The sequence below is a fragment of the Aethalodelphis obliquidens genome, unplaced genomic scaffold (assembly GCF_003676395.1).
Source record: "Aethalodelphis obliquidens isolate GAN/ISIS:26980383/991018 unplaced genomic scaffold, ASM367639v1 scaffold116, whole genome shotgun sequence".
In the NCBI taxonomy this organism is placed as follows: Eukaryota; Metazoa; Chordata; class Mammalia; order Artiodactyla; family Delphinidae; genus Aethalodelphis; species Aethalodelphis obliquidens.
Window position 1 is genome coordinate 2,216,769 of NW_020838060.1, and position 6,840 is coordinate 2,223,608.

The 6,840-nt window shown below is 46.8% G+C and overlaps 1 long non-coding RNA gene across 1 annotated transcript; it reads right to left on the bottom strand.

Moving 5' to 3' along the window:
• Positions 1-1,412: 1,412 nt before the first annotated feature.
• Positions 1,413-3,194, bottom strand: LOC113615347 (uncharacterized). Its single transcript, XR_003430974.1, has 2 exons — positions 2,962-3,194; positions 1,413-1,892 (listed from the first exon to the last, which is right to left on the bottom strand). It is a non-coding gene; the product is annotated as an uncharacterized LOC113615347 (long non-coding RNA).
• Positions 3,195-6,840: the final 3,646 nt, after the last annotated feature.

Below are 6,840 nucleotides of genomic sequence, written 5' to 3' on the forward strand. Positions count from 1 at the left end.
TGATCATTTTTCATGACCCAAACAGTACTAATTATAGGCTATCATGGAATAAAACTATCTTAATCAGATACCATCACTACACACACACACGATAGCTTAAGACCACTTATATTCAGTTTTGGTATCTTTTTAATCGCTGGAATCCGAAGACGTTTTAGATGAATACGTAAGCATTAAGGAAATACTTACCAAACACTGCATATCTGAGCCTTGGAATACCTGTGACCAAGGCACTTATTCTCAGAGATTCTGGGCTGAGCAAATCAGATAAAGATCAAACAGATCTCATGAGAGTACAAGAGAGAGGGATATGCTCAGATGAATTAGAAGAGCAAAGCATTTCCAAAGGGAAAAATTCAAGGATTTTTGTAGACTGCCCCTACTAGTAAGGTCAAGGGTCAGAGTTCATTATCTCACTCCCACACACACTCAACGAGTATTTACTGGCCACGAGGCCGACTCTGGACACCAACATGCCTTAAAGAAATACACCCTCTACCCACCTTGACTGTATTCCACTGGAGAGACAGAAGTTTGACAAGTGAATGGAAACACAGAATTAGTAATTATAGGCCTTCAGGTGGGTGGGGTCATTCCATTGGAAGTCTTCCAATGGTGCTGGAGACCTTCACTGAGACCAAACCCCATTCCCAGGCCTTCCCCGAATGACAGTGCCAGCGGTCCAGCAAGGATGGGTACAAGATTGCTTTCTAGCTCATTCCACCTCATCCATCAGAGGGCTGTATAAGCTAGTGGAGGAGGATCACACAACCCTGAGGTTGTGGAGAGGGCAGGACAGTGAAAATCCATACAGGCATCCTCTCCTGATCCCTGCACACCTGACAACGGGCTTCTGTTCTAATGTGTGGTTGTCAAAGAGCTTAATTCTCTTAGCCTTCTCTGTGCATAGGAAGGATCTAAGAATCCGAAAGGGTGGCTCTATGTCTCCTTAATCTGAACTCAAGTAAGCCAGAGCTTTCCTTCGCAAAAATCCTTTCAGTTAATAGCTAACTTAGCAGCAAAGACTGAACACAAACTTGTAGCTAATATGATATTTTATTGAAAATGCATTTATGAAATAATATCCAAATTCATGTCTTTTTTACATAAAAAGACATTTTATGTCATTGTCATTTAAAAAATCATTATAGGGACATTTAAAATATATTTTTGTAATAAGAGTCTCCCTGATACACCATTATATCCTCAATTTATTTGTTTCAGTAATATGTCCACATTTTAGGTTTATTAAAACAAAGCATACATGTACTTTAAAAAATTAATTTATTTCTATTTGGTAGATTGATCTTTTTTCTCCTATCCAGCCGAAGTTAAGAACCCAGGCATTTATTCAGAGAGGAGGAGTAAGACTTGGTAAGCGGAGTGAAAACTTGAATTAAAAAAAACAGGACCAGGGGGTTTAAAAACATTTATTGTAGCAAAGCGGCTCATTCAGAGCAATCACATCCAAACCTCAGGAGAGCAAGTTTGAGCCCAGCCCAGAGTCTCTGTGCCAACAGCTGTTTCCACAGCGCAGCGCCGGTGTGGTCTTATCCCCAAGGTGAGACTCATCGAGGGGTGGACGAGACTGAAGGATGAGAAGCACAGGACTGGAGCCAGTCCTCGGCCTGCTGGTTACTTGGGTGATGCTCAGAGCCCAGCTGGGAAGCAGCCTCAAGGCTGTGGAAACAGCTGGATCTCTGATGTCCCAGTCAGCTGACGCCATGGCAGCCCTAGGTCCAGGACCACAGCAGGAAGAGACTGGAGCAGGGCATCTTGGGAGGGCCCTTCTGGGGACACTTTGGGGGACACTTGGTCGTGGGCACTTTTAGAGGAGGCTGGCAAGGCCGCTGGGTTTGCTGGCAGGACATCTAGGTGGGAATTCAGTCAACCTAAAACCCAATCCAGATGCTTTATGGATTTGTGAAACCTTAGGTCATTGCTTCCTCCTTTGCAATCTATCCCCAGGCTGCTGATATCTGGAGGTAACCGTAAGTACACACACATTCATTAAAAATGAATGTGTCTCGGGGCTTCCCTGGTGGCGCAGTGGTTGGGAGTCTGCCTGCCAATGCGGGGGACACGGGTTCGCGCCCTGGTCTGGGAGGATCCCACATGCCACGGAGCAACTAGGCCCGTGAGCCACAACTACTGAGCCTGCGCGTCTGGAGCCTGTGCTCCGCAACAAGAGAGGCCGCGACAGTGAGAGGCCCGTGCACCGCGATGAAGAGTGGCCCCCGCTTGCCACAACTAGAGAAAGCCCTCGCACAGAAACGAAGACCCAATACAGCAAAAATAAATAAATTAATTAATAAAAAAAAAAAAAAAAAAAAAAAAAATGAATGTGTCTCTAAGACATGGCACAGTTCTTGTCGCATAGAAGATGTCCAATAAATGTAGATGGAACACTAAAATGGAAGCTCCATGAGAACAGGGATTTTCAGCCCCCCACTCAGTTCTGCACACTTTATATTCCAGTGCCTAGAACAGCACCAGGTAATGTGTAGCAGCCCAATAAATAACTGAATACATGAATAATATATGAATGAGAAAGAGGAAGGAGAAAAGGGAGAAAGGCAGGAAGGAGGGCAGGAAGGCAGTTATATTCAAGTAGAGAAAAGGACACCAGTTGGCATTTCGTGGTAATATTGGGTGTCACCATTTTCTCCATGTGCACCCGTCCCCTCTCTAAGCATCCATGAATACATCTGTGAGAGGTAAGTGGCCTGGGATACGCCCTCCCCAGCCAGCTGTCTCAGTTGCCAGAGGCCAGACGTTGGCAAGAATTCAGGCCGGCTAATCACGCACCATCCAGTTTTAGGGGGTGTAATTCCCAGGGGGATCCACCAGTCCCCAAGGCAAAATCTATCCTCCTCCCTCCTCCCTCTTCTTTCCCCGTGGTCTCCAACAGGCCCCTCCCTTTCAGCTGCGTCCTCTCTAGGTTCAGAAGGACCCACTCACCTGGTCAGACCCAGATGTGTACGGCCAGTCCCAGAGGTTGAGGGTGGATGAGGAACTGGTGCCTGAGATGTGTTTTATAGGCTCCCACCTGACTAGGCTCCAGGGATTCCTGGCTCTGGGAGGAGCAGGAAGTGGCTCCTTCTACCCTGGGCACCTGCAGGGTAATTCTTGACATTCAGCTCCTTGACTATTCATTCCGTTCCTCCCAGGGAGAGGCTGAGTTATGCTTCTGAAGCTGGAGACCTGACCCTCACCAAACCATATTCTTTTCCAGGCTCAAGACTCCATGTAGCATCATGAGGAACCTGGTTTCCCAAAGCACTACGATCCTGTTCTTCCTTGGAAACATATAAATAAACAACTTTCCTGTCGTCTCAATTCAGCCCATGATCCAGCTTCCTTGGTCCTTAAGAAAATGCCTCTTTAACCTCACGGGCCAGCTGCTAGCTTTGAGCCTGAGCATCTTCCAAGTTGGTTGCTTTGTAAATCCCATAGTTCTTCTCTTCTGTCTCCCTGTCTCTGTCTCTGTCTCTCCAGTGAGGGAATGAACATGGGGATCAAGGCTAAAAGAATTTAGGAATTACTGCCTGGGCTAACTTTCTTGCTGGATATATCCTAAAGGATTATTTGAAAACAGTTCTGCCTTAATGTTGACAACCCATGTGTTCATGTCATCACTCTTTCTCTAATCCTCACAGTAACCAAGGCAGGCAGTACAGCTACGTCACACCTGTTTAACAGGTGGCTATAAGGAAGCTCAGGGGGCTAAAGGCTGGGAAAGAGCAGAAGCCAGTCTCACATGTGGGATTCCCTGGCTGTGCTTTCACTCCACTGCTCTTTTTAACCCACACCACTCAGTTTTCCGCAACATACCCCTGAGCGCAGCCCTGTTTTTCCCAGAGAATGAAATCCAAGTATCGTCTTTCTGTTACAAGGTCTCAGTCTGAAGGGGGCCTCCGGGGAGGGGTCAGAGTGAAGCTCTGCCTTGATTTTCTCTGCACCCTATTTCACTTGTAAGGGCTGCACTTAACGCTGTATTTTCCCTCCGCAATTGCACAGCGGACCTGCTGGGGTCCGCCTTGGGTAGGGAACTAAAGGCAGCCTCCTGCTCTGTCTCTGAGCCCAGCCGGAATGAACTCAGCCCTGTGCTCTTCTGTCGATGAGCTAAGGGTGGGGCTGCTTTGACATTGGACCGGACTCTAAGGGGCACCCACAGGTTTCTACTCTTCCTCGTTGTTGCCTGTCCGTTCTGTGGGCCTGCAGGCTTCTTTTCAGGATCCCCACCTGCTCTCCCCCTTCTACCCAAAGCCGACACGTCTGCTCTTCTCTTGAACACATTTCTCACAGTTTCCTTCTCCGTGGCATCTGGCCACCTTCACATGGGAACAAAAAGCTTGGGGAAGGAGTAAAAATCTGGGACCTGCTTGTAATATTGGGGTTGCTGAGGACCTCGGAGAGCTGATGACCTTGTGACTCTCTGGGTCTCAGGAAGGGCAAAGGGCAAAGGGAAGAGGAGGAGGATGTGATGGAGGGGAACTCCCTTCTACACAGGAAGGTCATTAAAAGCCCCTCGGGTCCTGAGGTCCTGCGGGAGAAGGGGATGGAGATGGCTAATCAAATAGATGCGTGCTTTGACTCTCTCATCACTGGGGCTGCAGTCTGGAGGTGGATAAATAATCAGGTTGAGAAGAAAGCTGGAAACAGAAATCTTGTGACTTATGTCCTACTTGGTGCTGTGGAAGGAGCTGAGACTCCTCCCAAGCTTCCCTGGCTCCCATGGAAGTGAAAGGGATCCAGAGGTTCCCATCTGTCCCACGGAGATGGAAGGAACTCATGGTGCTGGCAGAAAGTTCGCTGGGGGTGTGGGGGCTTGGGAGGTGGGAGGGTGACCCTAGCCAGGATGAATAGGGTCTGTGCCTCTACAGTTGAAAGTGTCAGGGTGGGCTGCTGGGGACAGGCTGTTCGGGAGTCACAGCCAGGGCTCAGGGAGATCCCCAGCTGCAGGAGGAGCTAGAGTGAACTAGAATGAGCCAGGAGGATACTGCACCTGCCCAGGCCATCGGAACAGAACACGGCTTCCCTGACCACCTGGCCCCAGCCCAAGAACCCTGTCAGTTCAGTCCTTCGACAGTAGGGACCAGCAAAAACCCCAAATCGAACAGTAGAACACCAGGCTTCCCTTGGCGTGGGACTTACAGGCCATATAAGCTTCCCTGCTCATGAACCCAGATGCCAGCATGGGCAGGACAAGGGGGAGAGGGGTAAAACGTGTTAATAGGGAGGTGAGATTTACTTTGGATAATTTCCTAAAATGAGATTTTCTTAAAAGAGATAGAAATATATACAGCTAATTAGTAATTTTAAGTGTGTTTTCCCCTGTATCCCCATCCTAAGTGGGCCAATTGCTCAAGAAACAACATTATATTCATTTCAATGAACGAAGCCCTAGTTCTTTCCACATTTTGGTTTAATGTACAAATGTTGCCAACCTACCACATTTTATACAAAGCCTGGTCTCCTTGCAACCTGCTCTCCTGGGAAGCACCCACAAGGTGTACATCTCTCCATCTCTGGCTTGCCCCCTGCCGTCTTTGCTCTCTCCCATGTCCCACCCACTCTAGGTCTCAGAGGCAGCATGGAAGGAAGTTGGATGTGTCTCATCGCTTGGCCTCTACATGACTCCTTGGATGCTCAACCCTCTCACCGGCCCCTCGACCCACTTACCTGTGCCTCACCCATCCATCAAGGTCTAGCTCAGCCCCACCCCTCCCAGAAGGCTTCCTGAGTCCTGCCGCAAGTCACTCCACCCCATTCCCCAACCAGTCTCCACTGTGCTCTCCTCCTAACCTGCTAGAATGCCGGGTATTTGTATTCTATAATCTACCGCGCCATTTGGCATTGTTCCTCTGTAATGTGATTTCCTTGGTCTAATGTAATAGCTATTCTTTGGTGTAGTAGTGCATACTAAACGAAATGGAATGTTAATACAGTTCCTTGTCTGAGTCAGCAGCAGGAAGACTTTGGAGCTAAGCCTTCCCAGAACCCCACTAAGGCCCTAGGAGCTCCTTAAAAATTGAGATAGAAGTTCACATACCATAAAATTCACCCTTTTAAACTGTGCAGTTCACTGATGTTTAGTGTGTCCACAAGGCTTTGCAACTTTCACAACTATCTGATTCCAGAACATTTCTCTCACTCTAAAAAGAAATTTATTAGCAATTAGTCCGTCCTCCCATTCCTGTTCCCACCCTCCAACTTCCCATCTCTATCCCCTGGCAACCACTAATATACTTTTTATCTGTATCGATTTACCTATTTAGAAACTTGTATAAATTACATCATATAATATGTAGTCTTTCCTGTCTGGATTTTTTTTACTTCACATAATGTTTTCAAGGTTCATTCAAGTTCTAGCACGTGTCGACACTTTATTCCTCTTTATGGCTGAAAAATACCTCAATGTATGGATATGCCACTGTTTGTTCATTTATGAATAGGTACTTTTGGGTATGAATAATAATGTTATGAACATTCATTTACAAGACAAGAGTCTTTTTATATACATACACAGAAACAGTATGGATGACCTTTTAAGAAAAATAACGCACTAGGCGAACTCTCTGGGTGGAGAAGGTTGCCATATAAGAGGAGCAGTAATCATGTATGTGGTCAGCAGTAACTTCTGAGAGTGGGAAGATGGCTCTTGGTACTTACTGCAAGTTTGAACTCAGTATTTCATAGATAGAAAATGGGTTATTTATCTAGTTATCAAATCGTATACTTTAAAAATGTTATATTCAATCTCTTTTTTTGTCCCTTAATCTCTCTGGCAAATGATACAGCTTTCTGGTAACTTTCAGGGGTTGAAGACTTCAGTCT